The sequence below is a fragment of the Nuphar pumila genome, chromosome 4 (genome assembly GCF_984573655.1).
Source record: "Nuphar pumila chromosome 4, dmNupPumi1.hap1.1, whole genome shotgun sequence".
In the NCBI taxonomy this organism is placed as follows: domain Eukaryota; kingdom Viridiplantae; phylum Streptophyta; class Magnoliopsida; order Nymphaeales; family Nymphaeaceae; genus Nuphar; species Nuphar pumila.
In genome coordinates this window covers 105,588,119-105,611,474 of record NC_143252.1, presented here as the reverse complement: position 1 = coordinate 105,611,474, position 23,356 = coordinate 105,588,119, and the positions used below count along the sequence as shown (strand labels likewise).

General features: G+C 38.0%; 1 pseudogene across 1 annotated transcript; it reads left to right on the top strand.

The window, feature by feature from the left end:
- Positions 1-8,395: 8,395 nt before the first annotated feature.
- Positions 8,396-15,793, top strand: LOC149840421 (uncharacterized; annotated as a pseudogene). Its single transcript, XR_016431557.1, has 5 exons — positions 8,396-8,577; positions 14,654-14,924; positions 14,998-15,069; positions 15,235-15,240; positions 15,323-15,793. The product of XR_016431557.1 is annotated as an uncharacterized LOC149840421 (transcript).
- Positions 15,794-23,356: the final 7,563 nt, after the last annotated feature.

The window sequence follows — 23,356 nt, the reverse complement described above, 5'->3', positions numbered from 1 at the left end:
TCAGTGACTCATCATCCCCACTAGGAAAATGACTAAGGGGAATATATTCATTCATCATGGGCATAGCAAAATCGAAGGTTGGTCATGATCTCTTTGGAATGTTGTGGATGCAGAGGAATGGAACTAATTAAGCTCTTTAATCAGATTTTTGCCTTTGGTTGAATATAAATCTGTGGTTACAAAAATAGATGTTCATTGGTTGGTATCCTAGGATTGAAATGGGTAGGAAATGGAAGAAGGGTCTTACGTGAAGAAAAAAGTTATCTTTGTAGCCAAGAATGACTTGCCTATGTCCGTGTTCAAAGGTAAGATTGTAAGCCCACGGAGTTTTATGCTGCCATGACAGTGACCGTTAAGTATGGCAGGCAGAGCTATCACGGCTAGCTCTCTGATCTTAGGAGTGGTTTCTCCGTGTAAATTTAAAAAAGAAAAGAAAAAGAGAGAAGGTAAGATTGTAAGCCACTGACCTTTCTAGGGTATATAGGCAGTCTCCTTGGCTATCTTGGATGATTATTTTCTTTCATGCTAGACCTCCACAATTTCTTCCAAGTTTGGGTTTCATATTAGAGAAGAAGAGCTTGTGATCTTAGCGCTATAAAAGCAAGTAAATATAGTTTCTCATCATCAGAATTATGAAATCTAAGGTTGATCACTAATGTTTGCATTGCTTTTTAACTGTACGATATCCAATTGAATGCCTTGTATATCAAAATCTTTATGTTGAATCAGAAGCATGGACCACGTCAAGAATGGAGGTAAACAAACACTGAAGCTCAAATCTCCAAAAACCATCATCAGATATTCATATTTAGTTGAATTTCATGTATGGGGAGGGGAGTGAAGGGGGAAATGGAAAGCAGTCTGCTAGACATCATTGTGTACTTCTAACCCTATCGCATCTGATCAAATCTGAGTTTGAGATCAAAGCGATCAAACATAGCTTTAAGTCCCATTTGTTTCACATGGTTAATTTTCATAGGAAATTGTCGAGCTGGCATCACATGGAAGTCTTTCATGAGAAATGGCGCCAGAGAAAACCATCTTACAATGGCGCTACTGCAAACTTGAGCAAAAAAAACAGGTTTTTTTTTTAGTGATGATGGAGGTAAAGTGCCATGTTGATGACATAAGTGCGCTCTAGTTTTTTCAGCCACCTTTTTTATGGGTAAATCCCTAACTCCTCTGAAAAATCTTTCATGGGAAGGTTCAGTTGACAGTTTTTAGAAATCTTGGCCATTTCTCATGAAAGACTCTTCCCTTGCATAGAATGAAACAAACAGGCCGGCCCTTGCCTGCGTGGACTCTACCACTCAGGCAAGGTCGGTGGTATGAATGATCCAGCCTTGAAATAATATTCTAAATAATCCTAATTGCTACAATCAATGAAGCTAACAGACATATCACCATATTAAGCATTGCTTGGCCCATAAAACAAGTGCATTCATTAGGTATCATCTGCCTGTCCTACTTACGATCTCTGTCCTGAAAGCGTAAAACTTGTGGACTTACTCCTTTCCCCTTAGGGAGTCACCACCTCTGCTTGCGCAAGGGGTGACGTCCATGGGATTTGAACCCAGACCGCCTGCCTAGCAGTCTAGGCCCCTTCCCACGAAGCCAAACCCCTTTGGAGCTCCCTTGTCTGTTATTGACTTTCCATGTTGCTATTGCAAACATGAAAATCATGAACTTGCTTGGCACAAAAACCTAGATTTTTAACTTTAGTAGTTTGGAAGGGAGAAAGATGTAAGAAAAGTGATACAAAATGGAAATTTTTTACTGTTTTTTTTACCCTTTTTCACTAAGAGTTTTTCACTAAGAGTTTTTCTAAAAAGTACACTTTTTGATAGAAAACATTCCGCCATGGATGGAAGTGGAGTGTTTCTTAGCAAGAGAATTTATTTTTACACTCTCCACCACCCATCTCACCACATCTTACCACCATCTCATCGTCACCACCACCATCCATCTCACCACCATCACTACCACCCACTACAAGAAATTTGCGGATTAGTGACGGACGTAATTTGTCTCTAATCCCTCATAAATCTGCTTAGCGACGAACTAGTGATGGATAACTTTCATCATAATTTCTTAGTCGCTAATTAGTGATGGAGCATATTTGTCACTACTTCCGTCACTAATTTGCGACGGATTAGCGAATGTCATGATATGTCGTAAGGCTGTCGCTAATCCGCAAATATTTGGTTTTGCGACAGATACACATCCGTCGCTAATTTCGTTGCTATTGTAGTGACAGATTTGCGATGGATTACAATCAGTCGCAAAACATCGGCTGATTCAGTTTTGCGATGGATAAATATATGTCCCTGATCCATCACTAAATTGGAGGCCGATACTAATTAGCAACAGATACTATTCGTCGTAAAAATTAAAAAAAAAATTTAAAAAAATTTGTTTGAAATATAAATATTGAGAAAAAAAATTCTCGTTATATAATTTATATATCCTGTGTATGAAAAATAAAGTACACATAAAAAATACAAATATAAAGTAGCTGAAGCTAATTTAACACAAGTTATAAGTGTAACAAAATTAACAACCAAGTATAATCCTCACCAAGTTCTAATTTGTTACAAGTGAACATATACAAAGAGTTTCGTTTGAAACAAATTCAACAGATGGAGCTAATCCTCGCCAAGATTCGGATCATTACCCTCTTTATTATCTCGATCTGCCCCTCCATCCATGCCTCCACCAGCTTCTCTACGCTGATCATCTCCAGCATCCTACAAGAAAACTGAAATGTTAGTATTAATAAACAAAATATAATGAAATAAATTATATGCAATGCACCTAATCTAAGACAATCAAAGTAACATGGTTGAATGATACATAGACTAGCAATAAAGTGAAGGACATTAACAGAATTCAGAGGTTGTCAAAAAATTTGCATAGTGATGAAATCATGCTTATATATGTTCTAAGGTTGTCAAAAAACTTTCATAGTGATTCAATCATGCATATATGTGTTATAAGGCAATCAAAAAAATTTCATACTGATTCAATCATTTATATATTTGTTTTAATGAAGGCTGACCAAAAAAATTCATAGTGATTCAATCATGCAGTTATGTGTTCTAAGGTTGTCAAAAAAATGTCATAGTGATTCAAGCATGCATATATGTGCTCTAAGATTGTCAAAAAAACTTTCACAGTGATTTAATCATGCATATATGTGTTATAAGGCAGTCAAAAAACTTTTATAGTAATGAAATCATGCATACATGTATTTTAATGCTAGCAATAAAAATTCATAGTGATTCAATCATGCATATATGTGTTTTAAGGCAGTCAATTTTTTTATAGTGATTCAATCATGCATACATTTGTTCTAATGCTAGCAATAAAATTTGTAGTGTTTCAATCATTCATACCTAATGGACACCAGAGCTCATGTTGAATGCAGACGAAGTTCCCCTATCCTAAAAAAAATTGTACAACTCATTACGAACAACGTCGAAAATGACTTCATGTAAAAAGTCATGCATTGTGTCCTTAACAAGCTAGCGGACACCATCCCAAGAATTAGTAGGGTCAATTAGATGCTAAGAGTTGATGCTGGCGGGAGAACTTTGAGAGCCCTGGTTGGATGAGGCAATGACTGGTGTGGTGTTCATATTACTCTCAAACCCGAACACACGACCCTTTTTGGGTTCATCGGTTACAGTCACCCATGCTGTAGGATCAAAAGGCGGATGCTGAGTGGAGTCATCACTGTATTGCTCTTCCATCTGTTGCTCGTATGACTCCTACAAAGTAATAATTACAGTATGAATTAATAATTAAGAATTAAGAATTATAATGTTTATGATAATGTAATTCATGGTAACTTGTATATTACAATGTTTATTAATACAATAAATACATGTCGTTGTCACTCTCGCCTTCTCTGATATAAACTCTTTCATTGTTTTACGCTTATGTGTTTCAACGAACACATCCTTGTAAGGCACAATGACTCTTTTTTCAGCTTCATACAAGGATAAATGATAAAAAAATCAATTAGAAAGTATTGCAGAAATACTTATAAATTTGACAATATTTATATATATATATTGATGAGTTACCATTTTCTTCTAGTGACTCCCAAAAGTCCTAGAACTACCTGTGTGTAGATGGGCATCTGGCATCTTCGCTCGGTTTTGTGCAGCCTTTGCTGAGCAATTTTGAAATTCATGGCTCGCCCACTTGTCGCACATTGCATCATAATAATTTGTCCTGATAGCAGAAGGGTCATGGCCCTTTCAATGCAGTTGATCATCTATCCCACCAGCTGCTTTTATTACTGTAGTCTTCATATTGTGAAGCATGTCGATAAATCGACTGGCAGTCACCTTCTGGCACACTATTCTTGCGTTCTGCTCCTTCTTCGCAGTCACGAATCAATTCAAAACCTACAAATAATTTCAGAAAGTTAGTGCATATGACTATAACAAAAAATTAAATATGAAACACATTAGCTATGATAAATGATTGTATACCATGAATGAGGACTATAATCTTTCCAACACTTTTTTCGGGTAGTTTTTCCATTGAGCGACCAGTCCTAGTAGATGTTGAAATAGTGATTTTCTAATTTTTTGTATTACTTTTTGGGACTCAAACCTTGTGCTGCACATGAATTGGTACACATTAACAATCGACTATCGATACACACTATTTATAAGATAAGTATTGGACAAGTGACAATGTAATACTTATGATCGACTATCGATATACACTATTTGAATGAGTCATCGTGTGTCAGACTAAGAAGATCGGGCATCTGGCATTGTCTTGTGATGTGTATGAGTAGCTGGTGTAGGTAGGTCATGTGCAGGCGAAACATCATCTACAAAACAATGAGTTAGAAATTCACACAATGCACATATAAACTAATCAACTATATATTTATTTAAATAATATACCTATTGAAGGATTACGTGAAAATGAAGGTTGATACTGGTTATCACTGAGCTGAGATCCTATAAAGACAATTAACAAGTAACAATTTTTATATCAATATATAAGAAAAAATATAATGAATTCCTATATTTAAATACAACACAAAGACATCTACCTAATGATGTCCCACGACCTCCACTTGGTCCTTGACCACTGGGTGCTTGACCACTGTGACCTCCACGAACCATATTCTAACAAATAAAAATGTTATTTGGATCAGTTACATAACTCTTTATCTTAGTATTGACATGATATATCCATGAAATGTAAAGATTTAAAGGTCCTACATGAATTAGTTTTATAACTATTCGTGTACATGTTAAGTATGCATTGAATGTAACATGATATAAAATTCCATGAATATGGATACATAATCAAATCAAATATAACTTCATACAAGCATGGATACAGTCATGTCAAACATGTACCTACAACAAACACACTTCAATATCCCGCTAACTACAACCATGACTAGCATGGACTCCGAACTACAAAAATAAGAGCATATGAAAAACTGATGTGGTATGTATTACAAGATGTACTTCACTAGCTCAAGTATGCTTCCTTATCACTTGTTTGACTTTCATATTCTTCTTCTTCCTCTTCATTCTCTTTGTCTTCTTCTTCATTGGGTGCACATCCACTTGGTATATTATTTGGATCACATTCTTTCATACGTGTACCATCAGACAATGGAGATGTGACATGCAAACTATATGTGACATCGTGACCATAAAAGAATTCATACATGTCATCTAATTGATAATAATTACCTTATTAAGCAATCTTGTCTTTCTGTAACTGATCATACTCGGGGTATAGTTTAGACTTCACATTGCAAACTGCCCACCATTTATTTCTATCTGGCTTCCTTGTATTTGGATATGAAGTATAATAAACTTGCTGAGTTTGCGAGGCTAATATGAATGGTTCATATGTTTCAAACCTTGATTTATGATTCACCTCCACAATGCATGAGGCTTTGTCAACTCTTGTTGTTGTGGGATCAAATCAATGATACTTGAATAAAGTTACTGTGTTATTTATGCCTAAGTAAGTCAACTTCATTATTTCTTCAATAACACCGTAGTAATCGAGTTCATTTTTAACGTAACTGCTACCCTTGACACACATGCCACTATTCATCGTTGACTTGTTTACACCATAGTATTTTGTATGAAATCGATAACCATTTACGATGTACCCGTTGTAACATTGCACAACTTTGGTCGGACCATTTTGTAAATCACATATTTCTTGGTCATTAACATCACCATAGCGGACCTACAAGCATAAACAATGACTTTAAACATGACTGATTAAGTAATATATTGTTGTAAACATGACCAATTAAGTAACTCTTTCAACCATGCCCCAAACTTATTTTCATGTTCTTTCTATACTTCTGAATCAGTGAGATGTGAAAGTTCTCTTCGCAACTCTAGATCAAATTGTTTGCACTTAATAAATAATTATATTACTGAACTATGTACGTAGAGAACTTAGTGTAACATATTATGTATACTTACTCAATGTAAGGGTCGATCTATGAGCAATTAAAAAAGGATATAGATTTGTGTTGCGTCCTGCTCTCGATCTTCTAAGAGTCTTGACTGATAATTGCCAAAGGCATTCTCAAGTGGTTTAAATATTGATAGTTTGTCAGCCACAATAACTTGTTCTCCATCATCATTATTAGGTGGGCAAGTGTAACGTGTTAAAATATGAGGTTTAAAGTACATAAATAAAAAATTTGAAATCTCTTCTAAAGTGTACGCCTCACAAATTAAACCCTTCACTCTTGCTTTATTCTGAACCTTTTTTTTGAGGTCAAGCATGCATCTATCAACAATATGCATCTCTTAATATAATAAATTCCCAATAGCATTAGAGAGAAAAGTATAAATAAAAATATATCTTTTAAATGGGTACAACTACCGATATTGCATAGGACCACCAACCCTAAGTTCATATGGCAAATGTATGATCACATGTTTCATAACATCGAAAAATGCTGGCAGAAATATCTTCTCTAGCTGATAAATAATAGTGACGATAGAATCCTCAAGATTCTTTACCTCAGTTACTACAATTTCTGATGCACACAATGTTCTAAAAAATCTACTCAACTCGGATAATACCCCCCATATAGGTTTGTCTAACACATCATGGATTGCTAGGAGAATCGCAATCGTTGTGCTAGCGTGCATGCATTTTGCTTGAATGCATCGATATCTCGATATTTGTACTTTGAATCTGAATCTGAAACTTGCTTTAGGGCTCATTTGTTTCATGTGGTTTTCATAGGAAATTGCTGAGCTGACATCTCTTTTCCTCCCTTTTCTACCTTGAATGAGACACACATGCAGGCATCATTGTAGGAAAGTGCCATGCTGACATATATAAGTTGGCTCCGCTATTTGTCACCTTCCTCTTGTTCATAGGTGAATCCTTTCATACCTCCTCCCCCCTATGAAGGAACTTTCATAGGAAGGCTGAGTTGGGAGGAGCTATTAGAAATCGGTGCCCTTTCCAAGGAAAGGCCCTTCCCTTATATGAGAACGAAACAAACAGACTCTTAGAGTAATCATTTCCTATTCCCAGCATAAGTAGGTTGAATATGAATGGAAAGTAAATCCATTGAGTTCAGTTGAAAACCAATCAGATGGTGACAAGTTTTCTGAGAGTGCACTCTGGTCAGGCATCCATAGGTGGTAATATTTGAGTAACTACAAAGGGAACCCAAAATCAAGACAGCAATAGTGTGCTGCCATGTGCTTCGAGCAATTATGACAATCGGGTCCGGAGAACCCTACTCATGTTACGTAAATTTCTCAAATGGGTTTGGAAACCCGATACTAGATTCGAAACATTTCCTAATGGAACCTAGTAGGATCCGGGAATCGCGAAATCAGACTAAAGTCTAGGGCTGTCAACAGGTCAGGTACCCAACCCGTTACGGCATACACACAGGGGTGTCAACGGGCCTCGTTTACCTGGACCCGACCCGAACCAAAGCTTATAGGGTCTGGGTATGGTAATAAATAAGAAGACCAGATCAAGACTCTGGTTCAGACCCAAAGGTCCGATTAATACATGGACCCAGATATAGTTTGTGAAATTTTATATCAGAACCGGACCCGACCAGATTTCTGATTAAGACCCACAATTTTTCAATGAAAAAAATGTAAAAAATATGGTTTTACCGGGTATGAACCGGATTTGATTCATGTAGTTCTTATCGGGTCCTTGTGTGATTTTTCTTATAATGGATCATATTAAACCCGGGTTCGGACCCGATCCAATATCCGAAAACCTGGTTCAAGTCTGGTTCCACCTGGGTCCGAACCAAACCCGACCCGTTGACACCCCTATACACACATATAGGGTCTTCCGAGAGAGCGATCAGAGTGGTAGGGCAAGGACGAAAATGGCGATCTCCGGATCGGTGGTTTCCTTCTGCCTCTTCACCGTCCTCTTCGCCTCATTTGCATCCGCATCGCCTTCCGATGCTCCGTTCCTGATCGTGCACAAGAAAGTTGATCTCTCGAGGCTCAAATCGGGCGCCGAGCGGCTCTCCGTCTCGATCGATCTCTACAATCAAGGATCGGCGTGAGTTTCGGGGGGGAAATTCTCTTTATTCTGAGCTAATTTTCTTTGTTTTCACCTTAAGGGATGATGATTTAAGGTTTTTCAAAGGGTTTTGAGGTCGCTTGATCGGCTTTTTCACGTGTTTTGATGCCCTAGTTTAGTTTTTTGCTCTTGATTTGATGGACGGTATTTGATTTCCGTCTTTTTTGGTCTTAATTATCGAGATCTGTTGGCAAGTTCTACTTTTATTTTTCTTTATTTGAGTGCGTGATAGTTAGGTCTCGGATGGAAGGTTTCGGATTTTGTTTCTAGTAATTCTTTAGAAGATTTGCTGAGATTGTTACAATTATGTTGAACGGTTGCATCTCGTGTTAAGTGGTTATACGTTTTGCCTTCTAAGGGGTTATCTGAGAGTTTGTGTGCGTTCGATGTTACACTTGTTTGTTTCTACTCGATTATGTGATGGTTTGGTTTCATTCATGAGTGTTTATATTTGAATTGCATCTATTTTTGTGTCCTAATTCCTATGTGTAATCTGCATTATCTGTATTATCCATTTGGAGGTAAAACTATGTGGGTTTCTATGTTCATTTTTTCACTATGCTTTCTGCTTTTTTATGCTTTTGTCTACTAAGAGATAATACATAATTTATAAGCAATAAAAAAACCTTTATCAAAATTATTTGGAAAGAAAATGAGAGAGAGTCACTCGTAAACAAACAAACTCAAACGAGTTTAGGGATAAGTGCAAATTGTGAGAAGTCTTGTGAGAGATATAGCACTTTAATTCAAATGGTATCCTTCTGCTTATCTGGTTGCTATTGCAAACACATACAAAGATAAAAATGTATAAGAAGGAGACCCGGGAATCCTTTTGTTAGGGGCTATTTTCTATCCCTGTGTGTGACCAACCAGATCTGCCCCAACCAGAACCCACCCAACTGGGATTGCGCAGAGTGTGTTTTCCTTTCTCCCAGGACTCTCAGAGAAACCCGCCCAACCTGAAGTCCTACCCTGGCTGGGACTCTGGTGGAATGCCTCCCTTAGAGTCCTCTCTAGGGTGGGAATTGTGTGTACCCTTTTGCCCTCTTGTAAATCTATAAATAGATGTATCTAGTTGAGTTTATTTGGAATGAAGTTTATTCAGAGATTTCTTTAATCTTTGTTCTTGGTTTGTATTCTTGTTTTCTGAAGGAACGTATTTCTTCCTCGCCTCTCTTATACGCATATCATCGACCCGGAGGGAACGCTTTCCTGTGTAGCCGACCATGAGGGATGACTCTCTCTCCCTCTACGCTAAACGTTCTTTCTGCTCGTGGTATGTGTCCCGCTCTGGAGTCATGCTTCACATTCAACTCGCTGGAATCCGTAGGACTGTCCTTTGTCTAAAATCTCTGAAAAATCACCCTAGTTAGCTCTATATGTCTTAAACTGAACCCAATTTATAGATCGAAAAAATCAAATCTTGATATGTACATATCGTCGTTTTACTGAAACCTTCCTATCTGTCCTAAACTAAACTCAAATTACAGATCGAAAAAATCAGATCCCGATCTATATATATTGTCGTTTTACTGAAACCTGTCAAATCTAGTGTTTAGATCCTGACGACCTAATGTTTTTAAACTTCAAAAAAAATTCTTAGGCCTAATCTTATATCTATAAATCTTGAAATTTTTACCTTAGAAAAGTACATTTGTTAGCTGTCATGGTCTGATCTTTGGAGTCTGTCAAAACCTAGAAAACCGATTGAACCTGCAACGTCCTGACCTAATCCTGAAAAAATTTCAAAAAAAATATATTTTTACATACTTGATACCCCAAACGAGACGACCAAACCCGAAGCCCTCCTTAAACCCTAGCCTACCCTTCTGCACTATCCGAACTTTGAACCAATAGCATTTTGTCCTTCAAACAGGCATCACTTGACTTGGAGGGTGCAGTCAAGATGGATTCATCGTGGTGCAACATAGTTGATGTCTTACGAGATTTGAAGGAGTGTCTACGCAAATCCGTTGAGCGAAGGAAAATAATGGACTTGGACTAAATAATTTATTTTGCAGATCTTCCATCGTTCTTCATGAGACCATGTGAAGATTGTTAGAAAATAGATCTAATTCTCCATGATGCGAATATTGCATCATTCTTCGAATCAGGCATGACTGAAGCACAACCCTCTAATTGCTGCTGCGGGTGCATCAAAATGCAACAATAACTTGATTCAATTGTAGGCAAAATGAGTGTTGATTTGACATTGTTGATTGTTGCCTCTATCAAGCAACAAGACCTTTTTTAATATCAAATCCAATTCAAGAAGATTTGGATTTAAACTCATGTCTTAAATCCAAGTCTCCTATATTGGCTCTCTTAAACCCACCATGGACCCTTATATCTTCATCCTTGGAAACCTTAAAATGGACATAACCCTAAGCTTGTTTAATCCAATCTCAAAACCTCTCAATGTCCAATTTTCTAACCAAATTCAAACCCTTCTCAAACTCGTATTATTCAACTCAAATGTGCTTCGTACCTTCCACTCATCTGAACCAAATCAATATCCTTCAACATGGATATATAATTTGTCTCAACCAGCCGTTGTAGATCCGTTTGACTCATTCTACTTTGGAGGCCTCTTACATAACTTTGGTTAGATCAGAAAGAATGTTCTTGGTTTTAGTACGCATGATTTTGCTTGGTTCATTTAGTTTATATAACAGCCTCGAGATCTGCTTCCATATTGTAGACCCATAACCCACAAGGTAGAATGACATTGGAAAAAGAGGAGGACCGACTAACAACTCAGTATCTGGATTTCTCGCATTGAGGGCAATGCGAGTTTGAGGGAGGTGGTTTGTTATGGACTATGTCACACGGACTCGGCTAGGGAGGTGCCGCACCCGAGTCGACATGCCCCGACACGGGTGCGGACACGGGTGCGGCTTCGGACTCGTCCCGGACTCGGTCAACGCCGAGTCGGACTCGGTCAACGAGTCAAGGCCGAGTCCGTCCACATTTTGGACTCGGTCAACTTTGACCGAGTCCAAAAATGTCCATTTTTAAGACAAAAAAAACATTTTTTATTTATCTTTTTTTTTAATATATAATCAGACTGTGCAATGCAGTTGCACAGTCACAGACTGTGCAACTGCAACTGCACAGTCACTGCACACAGTCTGTGACTGTGCACAGTCTGTGTGACTGTGCACAGTCTGCACAGTCACAGACTGCATTGCACAGACTGTGTGACTGTTTCACAACTTATGTAAAAATATGTATAAAACACGATAAAAGGTAACCCAACCATTTGAGGTAGCTAAATAAATGCTTTTCCAGTTTAAAAAAAATACTAATTTCACAAGTATTAGAAAAGCTAGCTTAAGAACTACCATAAAGAAATGGGAGTGCCAAATTAAAACTTTCGAAAAAATTAAGGTCATAGTTTTGGCTACTTAATTTACTGCAGACTTGAAGTTTACTATTACAAGTCAATTTAAATTATATCTGTACAATGATAATATCCTTTTATCTTATATAGTTTTGGCTACTTAATTTTAATTGTTTACTAGAATTATTGTTATATATATATATATATAGCCGAGTCCCCGTGTCCAAAAATTTTGAAATTGCACCGCACCCGTGTCGCACCCGCACCCATGTGACATAGGTTATGGACCATTTCCTGCTGTGAGTCTGACTAACCAGTTCCACTCAACCAAGACCCACCCAACCGAGTTCTCTCCCAACTGGGACTGTGCAGAGGGAGTTTTCCTTTCTCTCAAGACTCTCAAAGAAACCTGCCCAGCCTAGACTATTGGTGGGACATCACCCTTAGAGTGCTCTTTCGGGTGGAAACTGTGTGTATTTTTATCCTTTTGACCTCTTGTAGATCTATAAATAGATGTACATTAGCTTAGTTTATTTGGAATGAAGATTATTAAGTGATTTCTCTAAGCTTCGTTCTTGGTTCATATTTTTATTCTCTGAGGAAACATATTTCTCTCTCGTATCTCTTTCATATCCGTCATCGACTTGAAGGGAATGTCTTTTCTCCCTCTCTTGTCCTCTACCCCTCATCCATGTCACGCTTCTTTGTGTAGTTGATCAGAAGAGATGACTCTCTTTTTTCCTTATCGTTGCATGCCCTTCTTGCTCGTGGCATGCCCCCCTCTAGAGTCGTGCCTCACGTCCAGTTTGCCAGAATCCGTAGGACCATCCTCCGTAGGAGTTCGGGTTCTAACACCTTTTTTCTATTTTAGAGTTTGAGAAAAAAATAGAATGATGATCTCTATTGGAAAGCACTACTAAATCCATGTTCATTGCCAATGACTAGGAATAACATAAGGTTTTAGAGGTGTGTCCTATCCTCAGTCTTGGGGTGGTGGTGAAGAATTGAATATTTGAAAGTGCTTCTTTGCTGGTGCAGGTTGTTCCTTATTTTTTATTGACAATCAAGATGCCTGGTTGAGGCACTCTCGGACATAGCGGGTTTACTTGGTTCTGCGTTTGATCTATCCGCACTTGTTAATGGGTTTATGTTTGCTATGGTCTTTGTATGTGCAAATGACCTAGCAAATGGGGTTTTTTCTCACATCTAATACCATAGATGTGGTCTGCAGGTTTTGTTTAGTGGGAAACGGCTTTTGGATTGCCGGAATCTGACATGTATACAGTTTTTTCCAGCGATACAAAAATCAATAGCTATGAAGGTATCGATTTTTTCTGACTCATAAAAACATATTTTTTTGTCGAAAAAACATTATCCAAGAGTCGATTTCTACTAAATCAAGCATGCTGAACACATCTATGAGGTTAGATTGTGTCAAAACAACTCGCATTATGAGATTCAAACTAAGATTGTAGGTACAATCATTTGTACCAAACATAACCCCTTGTTAATAGACTTTTAGATGAGTAATACTCACTATACTAAATGTTTGTTGTTTGCCCTTTTAGACACATATTTTGAGTACCCAAACAGACTTACCGTGTAGCAAATTTTGACCAGTGACATAAATGTGATTTGTGGTGTGTAAACTATTTCTTGAACGTGCATTCATTTGGTTTGCCTTTTTCACATCCCTCCTAAAGCCAATCAATGGAACAAGTTCATAAAATGAAGTCAAAAGAACCCTAGTAAAAATAATGGGTGGCTACGACCTGTGAGAAATTAGAGACAAGTTATGTTATATGAAGTTCCAGAACCCACATGATGTACTAATGCTAAACCATTCAAACCCTCCTGACCATGAACCACAAACTTCTAAAGTCTCGATTTCCAAAAAAAATAGTAGCAATGACTTTTTTCATCCCTAAAGTAAAATGTCATCTGATCCATTCAACATATGATCTCGGATCACTGCTGTCACCAATTCACCCTCTTATACTGCATCTAAACCATGTAGCTGGATGGATGCCCCTGGGGTTCCATTGGATCTGCCATTCACCAACAGTCTGGCTATAATGTTAATAATGTGAAACTTCTCTCCCTCTCAAATGCCTAAGAGATGTGCGAACAACTCCAAGTCCCCTTTGCAAATCGAAGCTACTTTCAAGATGGCATACCTTTTCTCTCTGCATTCTACATTTGTGAATGGTTTTAATTGAGTTAGAAATTATCCTGAAAACTAGGTGTGCACACACAAACTGGTTCAGTGGGTATGTCATTCATCCTACATTTAAGAAGAACCTGATAACAGGATTAACTGATAACATAACATAGATTCCTTTTTCAATTCATTGAAATCTTTTAACATGAATACCAACTGCCATCCTCCAAAGACCATCTTCAGTATCCCCACAGTTCCCCAACATCACATGCCCAACTACCGTGGTACATATTTTGTTTGTTGCATTGTATGTTAATACTTTATTGTGATTCCGGTTTGCAATACTTAATGTGTTTTTTATATCATCGGTCTTTAATCCGATCCACCTCTGCAACATTGTTTAAGTAGCAATGGCATTTTAACCATGCAAATCCATGTTCTGTTGGTGGAGATTCATCGAAACTAATCCAGATGAGCTTTCTGAGATCTAAATATTTAATTTTGTATTTGCCCGTACTTTTGTTGATCCACTTTTTCTTTGACACTTTTAGAACTGCATATGATGTAAGCCTTAATGACGATAGCTGGACAAAAGACATATTTGATCTTGTCACGGGTAGCACCTCCAAATCATGGGAACAGCTTTGACCAATGCTGGCAAGTTTTCATATAGCATTCATTTATATCCATCTGAAACCTTTATTTCACCACAGTGGTGCTTTTGTTTCACACTTCTTCACTCTAGAATCGAAAGAGAGAGATGTTTTCTATGGTGCTCCAGCAGTCGTTAAATTCCGTGTGCCTTCGAGGGCAGTGCTACAGGTATGCTTCTTTTTACTGTTGAGGTACCCTTGTTTAACTTCTTTCCAATATCTCATTCCAAGTCTGGTCCTAGGAGGCCTATTCAACCCCCATCCAACCTTTAGATATCCTGGCTGAGCGACCTCCAGAAAAGAAATTTGTTTGGGTACGCTCCTTTCAACCATGCTAGCAGAGTGGTTACTTTGGTTTGAGCGCTGTCTTTTTTTACTTTGTTTTTGTGTTCTCAACATATTATGACACTCTGCTTGTTGTTCACTATCATGTCACCTTTGGTCAATCTCTATTCTCCGGAACAATCAAAATTCCTCAGGCCAAGGTAAGGATGGTAACTGTAAATTCTGTCTGAGAAGGTAAAATATTCAGTGTGCATCTCACGCATGGCCCTTTCTTTCATGCAGAGATTATTAGCCAAGTACGGGTCACTCGTATCGGTCTTCTCGATCATTGGGTTGTTTGTTTACGTGATCTTGAGCTCATCAAAACCTGGTGCAGCAAAATCAAGCAAAAAAAGGCGGTGATGGTTGAGATTCTGTTGAGCTCTCTCAGGTCAATTTTGAATGTTCTGGTGATTTTTTTTCAAAATGTGATAGACCATAGTTAGTTTTTCAGAATTGTCTTTTTTCTCACCTTCCTAGTATAGAGACCATGTACTGAAGCTGGCCCTAGCTTTTGCTATTGTTGTGTAGATTCAAGCAGAAGAGAGATACTAACTTGCCAAAGAATCATTTGAGAGAATTTTTTTCTAGCATTATTTATGCCATCAGGAATTGTTAGGTTGGATTCCCGAAAAAAGTGATGGTCTAGTTTTGCTGGAACTGCTTGCAAACTTAAAATGACCTCTCTTTTTTTCTGTTTTTTGAATGGAACTTAAAATGATCTTTCGGTGTGAACTGCCAGTAGTAGTTACATGCAGTTGGCTTTCGGTGTGCTGCATTTTATGTGCAGCTGCAGATCATCTTTAGGAAATAGATACTAATATGTTGGAGAGGATTATTAATCATTTTGGCCATCTTTGATATGATAGGACATATTTTAATGATATAAGCTTAGTCAGGGACGCAAATCAGTCGGATATGGATATGAGTCCCGTCGTGATTACCATCTAATCAGGTCCAGCAGCGCACTAAAAGTGTGCAATCACATTACACCTGATTTCCCCTCTGCTTGACCTGGCACTATCTGATTTTGGAAGGGTTGGTCCGGTTTTAGATCCCATTATGTCTCGGATCTCACAGCAGAATCTTGGTTATGATCCAAGTTCCCGCAATACTGGATCTTGAAAATGGGTAAAGATTATTGATTTTCTGCCTATTGGAAAAAAGGGATCATTGATTTTCAGGTGGAAATGGTTAAGAAGTTGGGCTAGCCTTGATTTTGATTGGATTCAGCCGTATTTGTTTACCTGATTCTGACTGAGATCAAATTAGATCTGGACCATATTTAATCTCAATGCCGGATTTGATTATGACTTATGCTTTTGATCAGTTGTATGTCCGAATTTGAATTCTAAGCAACCTGACGGTTCAACAAGCAACCATGATTTTGATCAACACTTGATTGCTTAATTGAACTAGAGAGTTCAAAATGGTCCCCTAACATTTGGTTAGCTTTTGCATAATCCTGGAATTTATACCAAAGCAGGAATTTCATATTCTTTCAGGTTTAATAAGCAGCTTAATATTGGTTGAGTTATTATATGGACTCTGGTGAAGCCGGCCAAAGTCGGAGCATGATGCTACAGTAAAGTCGCCCAACAGAATTATGATTGAGCTCACCGTGTAAGACCTTCCTCGATCCACATAGAGGACCCCGTTACTGGTTGGATTCAAAGCTCTCCTGGACATGGTTTGGGTACTTTGTTTTGCTTTGCATAGACGTAGTATAAAGGCAGTTATTTTCAATTTCCTTAAGTATATGAAAAGTTTCCCTCGATTAAAAAGCTACTGCTCAAGGGTCTCTCTTCTTGATCTTATTCTTTCTTGTTGATCACCCCCATGGACTGCTATAGATGATAACATGCTGTAGTGACTGTCACCAATCATGTAATTCTAATGGCAGATTTATTTGTATATGCAATAGTGGAAACATCTGATAACCGTGCCCACAAGTTTTGATCTTGCGATTCTAGTTTTCTAATGACAATTTTAAAACAAAGGATTTTTATTCTGAAAAGCTTGCAAGAACTTGGGGAATTTTTTAAACATTATATCTTTTTTAATTTATCAGGAATTATTACACTTTTTTTTATTTATTGCAAATTTGACTATTTTTTATCAATTCCTTCAAATAAACTGAAAAATCCTCAGTATTTTTTAGTATACATACTAACTTTTTTATAAGCTTTGTGAACATAATTCCACGCAAAAAGTTATTCTAATTCCACATGACAACAACAGAGGATAATCTTTGTAATGACGTAATTCCATCAGATATTTTCATGGAAATCCAACCACTTCTACCGGGAGCCTTCACTGAATTACTTAACCATTTATTTGCTGATATTTCAGTTTTCATTGTTCCAACATCATCCAAAATCAGTAAAACATTTTACAAGAAAATTATGGCATTTGCCACCGTCTTCATGTCTTGTTACTTCTCTGGTGTAGGGTGTCTTCATGCAGCCGAACGTTCAAGTCTTGGGACATGAATGACCAGGTTTTGCTAGGATGTCCTGCGTTTGTCAATGTCAAGGACAAGGTTTATCGCAAGCAGTGGGGGTTCCTTACCCACGAGGGTAGCCAAGGTTAACCCTTTTGTTAGGGCTGGCATTTGCTACCCGTCGTGGGTAGGGGTGGGCATCTGGCCAGCCCTGCCCATCGGGTTTTAAGTGTGATCGGACCGGAGATGGACCAGTTCTTAATGGGTTCGGGTTTGAAGAGCAGCCCATGACCTGGCTTATTGGCCCAATGGACCAGTGTTCAGCGGGTCTGTTCAGCTTGGCCGAAATTCATTTGTATGTTATTTTTTAATGAAGTTCATAAATTAATTACTATGATACAAAAAGCAATGAATTAAATAAAAGATTAATGCATCCATCTAATTATCTTTCTATTTCCCACATAATCAACCCAACTATTAAGTAAATGGTAATAGTTACTAAGTTACTATGCAACTAGCTTCTAAAAAACTTAATTAGGTAACTCATGCCCGGGCCTGAGCCATTTAATGGGACAGGTTTCGCCCCATTAGCTAACGGGTCAGGGCCTAAAACCTTGACCCAAACCCGACCCATTGCCCACCCCTACTCGTGGATAAGGATGAAAATCATAAGGGGAGCTTGTTTTGACCAAATCTGACCCCATGAATGTGTTCATCATCCTGGTGAAAATAGCATGGATCGACCCTTGGATTGTAGTTTTTCAATGGAAAATTATTATTTTATGAGGGTAGGGGTGGGCAATAAGTCAGGGGTCTGATGGGCCAAGCTGACCCGGCCTGCCATGGGCCGGATTAGGGTCAAGGTTTTAAGCCGGGCCCATTAGCTACTGAGCTGAAACTCTGCCCGTTATATATGTGGGCTGGGTCTGGATCAGCCCGTGGGCTACCGAGGCTGCCTGATGGGCCTGAGCTATTTATTAATTTTTAATAATATAAAAATTAAAATATTTAATTAATTACATAGTAACTTGGCCACTATTATTAATTACTTAATTAGTTGTATTAATTTTATGAAAACTAGAAAGATAATTAGTTGAGCACATGGGAACTTGTTAATTATTTATTATTTACCTAATTAGTTTCACTAATTAGTTAGGTTTGGGTCAGGCCCGGCCCACTTCACATTGGCCCATTAGGCCAATGGAGTGGGTCATGGGCTGCTCTTCAAACCCGAGCCCGTTAAGAACAGGGCCAAAGCCTGGCCCGTTAGTAAATTGTCCGGGCAATCACTGGGCCAGCCCCACTAAAAGTCCGACAGGCTGAGCTCTAAACTGGCCTGGATCGTCCCAATGCCCATCCCTATATGAGGGTTGAAATTTTGGTACATCGTAGACAGTTGATTTTCCAACCACCGCAAGTATCTTGCATTTCAACGTGACTCAAGCACCCATTTCTACTAACCCAAACATATAAATCACATACGGAGGGTCAGATGTGCAAAATACATTAAACTTTTTAAAATATTACGGTTTTTTTTATTAGGATGTTCCTTGCCCCAAAATATTAACCCATTTTGTTAAACATTAAAATATTTAAAATATCATGTTATTTTGACAATACCAGGATTTCATCCTTTAAAAGAGAATATTGTGATTCTAATACACTTTTATCAGCAAAATCATGGGAAAGCTAAGACTTTTATTTGCAGTCTACAAGATTTCCTAATTTTTTTTTCAAAAGTTTTTCAAAAGCTAAGAACAATGAAATTTTTTAAAATCTCCCTAGATTTCTGGCCTAATAAATTTATTTTTTTAAGGGCAGGCTGGGGTTAAGCAGACACCCACCAGTTCTTCAACTGTACCACTGGGTTTTGAACCTGCAAGGTCCCACCACTAGGAGAAGTGCACTGACAGCTCCTACCAACCAAGCAGAGCCCCCATTGGTATGGCCTAATAAATTTTCATATGCGATTGATAGGATTTTGTTACCAAACGAGAAAACGGTTCGAAATATCATTTTATATAAGGTTAATTTGCTCTGTCAAAAAAAAAAATTTGCAAGATCCAAATCTTCACATAAAAAGAAGATTTGGGGAGTTGAACTTAGGCCCTGTTTGCAATCTAGGCACCTGAGGTACCCAGAGTGGGAAGTGTTAATACCCATTGATGGATGCAGTTGTAGGAAATGATGAAACTGGGATGGTATTTGTTACCTCCAGTTCCACATTTGACTCGGTAGGATGGGTGTCAACGGGTCAGGTCTGGTTCAAACCCAGGTAGAACCAGACTTAGGCCCAGGGGCGTAGCTAGGATTTATGTGAGGGGGTGCAAACAGGGGTGTAGCAAAAAAAATGTTATTTGTGTGATAGTTGGGGGTTCGGGGGCAGCGCCCCCGAAAAAAAATTTGAGATAAAATAAAAAATGGCTACAATTATTAATAAAAATCTATTTCATATGGACAAATCAAACTATTTGCTGCAGTCAGGGCTGGGCTAGGACTGGGCTGAGCTACAAAAATGGATAAAAATCTATTTCATATGGAATCAGGGCTGGGGTAGGACTGGGCCTTTAAAAAAAAAAATTTAACTGTTTCGGGAGGCAGGACTGGGCTACAGTTTGCTTAGGCCCAATTTTGGGGTATGGTATCAGGTCCGGATCAGGGTCTAATATGGTTCATTATAAGAGAAACCATACCTGAACCCGATAAGAACTACATGAACCCAGACCTGGACCATACCTGGAAAAATAATATTTTTATTACTTTTATATTGAAAAATTACGGGTCTTAATCGGAACTTGGGTCGGGCCTGGGTCTGGTATAAAATCTCACAAACTATACTTGGATGCATGTATTAATCGAACCTTTGGTTCCGGTTCCAAGTCTTAATCGGGTCTTATTATTTATCACTATACCTGGACCCTATAAGGTTTGGTCCAGATAAACCAGACCCGTTGACACCCCTAGGTGATAGTTTCCAAATGCTACACTAATTCCCACACAGTGCCTACTTCGACGACCTTCCCAATGCTCTTTGGGTTATAATTTCAACTTTTCAGTTGCATTCCAAACAAGTGAAAGTGGTAAATCTTTAGCTGAACCGTTCCACTTACCCCAAACAACCATGTGGATTTGCTAAAACCACAATTTTTTGGGATTCGTAACTGCATCCATAGCTACCACCGATTGGAAGATTCCAAACATGGCCTTATTGTAACTAGTTTAAAATTTCACTTTTACATTGATTTATAGTATGCCCAAGATCCAATCCATTCAAAAATCCAATCACATAGGGATCCATATCCATTTCTTTCAGATATTCACATCTTGGTCCACACAAACTAAAAAGTTCTATTTTTTTTTCGGTCTCCTTTCCAACTAACAAATTATGAATTTAAAAACGCTGCAAAGTGCAGACTGTAGATTTTCAAAACTTGAATCACTAGTAGTTGCAGAAAGTAACAAAAATATATAAATGGTCAAAGATGAGTATTGCATTTGAAACCACGCCAAACGTGACCACTTTCAGAATTCCAACAATTGTGTTATTAATTTTCTGTGACTGCTAGCAGATGCTAATGATAGAATCACGAACCTGGACCCGTTTTAGTGGCATGTTGATCACATGTATGTGGGCCCGAAATCCAACTCTGCTGTGCCACCAAATTAGGGATGTAAACGGGTTGGATTAAGCCATTACCAAATCCAATCTAATCAGATTCAGAGTCAGATGAGATCAGACAAATTCAGATCCTACTAGCTTAAAATCGGATATTTATACATAATCGAATTAGGATTTAGTCGGGTTCGGACTCATGCAAAATTCAATATGAATCTGGATTCAATTATTAATCAGATTCAAAATTGGCTTAGTCAGATTTGGATTTGGGTTGTCGGAATACATCTGACCCGTTTGACATCCTTACCTCAAATTAACCTCCACCATTTGTTGGTAGTCAAATTCAAATGCCCTCATGGTTGCCTACAAAGGCTCTGAACCCTTGGTCAGATGGGTCAGCTTAAGGGCGCGTTTGAAAGCTAGAAAGATGTAGGAAAAGTGATGCAAAAAAAAAATAGTACGGATTTTATGACTCTTCCAAATCTTTTCACTGAGAGTTTTTTCTAAAAAATACGCTTTTTGATAAGAAACATTCCTCCATGAGAGGCTAGGAATGTTTACTAACAAAAGAATTTATTTTTACACTACCCACCACCCATCTCACTGTCACCCACCATCACCACCACCCAACATCAACACCGCCACCCTCCTCTTCTCTGTCATTTTTTCACAATTTCCCGCTCTGTTTTTCTCATGCTACACAAACAAACCAAAAACTTTCTTTTTTAAAACTTCTCGTATCAAAACTCTGATAAGCAAAACTTTCTTTTGTTATGAGAATTTCTCTCTCTTCCAAACTTGCTCTAAGGCTTTCAAGTTGAGGAGCATGGAAGGTTAGATACTTGGGGCATGTGACCTTTACTATAAGGTAAAAACTGCTAAAAACTTTTTCCGGTGAGGAGGAGTACCCATACCGAAACAGGGTCAGGGTCAATGTGGCTGCTCTCGAACCGTAACGAGACGACCCAGTCATAATGGTGGTTTTTCCTTTTATCAAAAAGAAAAAGAAAAAGCAGATTCGGCCATTATAGTTGGTGATTCAGTGAGCTCACCATGGCTTTATATTTAGGAAAAGATTAAAAAAACTTCAGATTGAAGAGCTTGTCGGCATAATCTTCTTCAAGAGCATGAATATAATCAAGCTTTTGTCTTGGGGCTTAAGAATTCTCATAACAAACTTTATTTCTAAGATCAAATGATTAGGAATTCTGCTCGAGAGTGTAAATATTGGAACCTGTGTAGTGGCATGAAAAACGAGATGAGTTTCTCATGGTTCACCTCATAAAGAGCTCGTTCAAACTTATAAAATAGGCTTAGCAAGTTGAACATGAATAATAGGTGGTCTGCTCAGCTCAACTCAACTCATACAAACTTGTTTAGCGATAAATATGATAAGGATAAAGCTTACACGAACTGGCAGAGTCCAAAAACAATAAAAGGTGTTCAAGATAACTCAAATGCAGCTACTCAATCAGGAGTCTCATGAAACCGGCATTATAGTTTTTTATTGAATTATCAAAAACAATAATTCATAGGTATTTAAAATAATGTATTACAAGCCTTGTAAAACTCAAACGTTGTTATCCTGTAAAACTCTTTTATGATTATAAATACAGTGCACAGCCTCTCGGTGGACAGGAGAGTTGAAATTCGAGCTTTTCATCTTTTTTAAAATCTTTTCATGGTATCAGAGCCTTCAAGCTTCAATGAGTTGTCAATGACCTCTTCATCATCATTTTTCTCTTCTATGACCCAGTGAAATGTCATCGCTAACCTTGTCTCGATAAAACTAAATTGGGACAACTATTTATTATGGAGATCACAACTTGAATCAGTTATGATTAGCCAGGATCTCCTCAAGTTTGTTGACGGCTCCTCTCCTTAATCAGATTTCTTCATTACTGCGACAGATGAAGGTAAGATAGAGAATCTGAATTATCCTATTTGGATTCGCTCTGATCAATTGGCTCTTAGCTGGATCAAAGCTATTGTTTCTGAAGTTGTTTTCGGTCAAATCATGAAAACAAAAACGACCTGTGAAGCCTGGCTTATTTTGGAAAAAGCACATGGATCTCAATCTCCTTTAAGACTCATATTTTTTAAGAAAGATCTTACTTTTATTAAGAAAGAGAGTATGGATATGCTATCTTATCTAGCCTACATAAAGTTTCTAGCCAACTCTCTTGCCGCCGCCAATCATTCCGTAGAAGATGAAAAA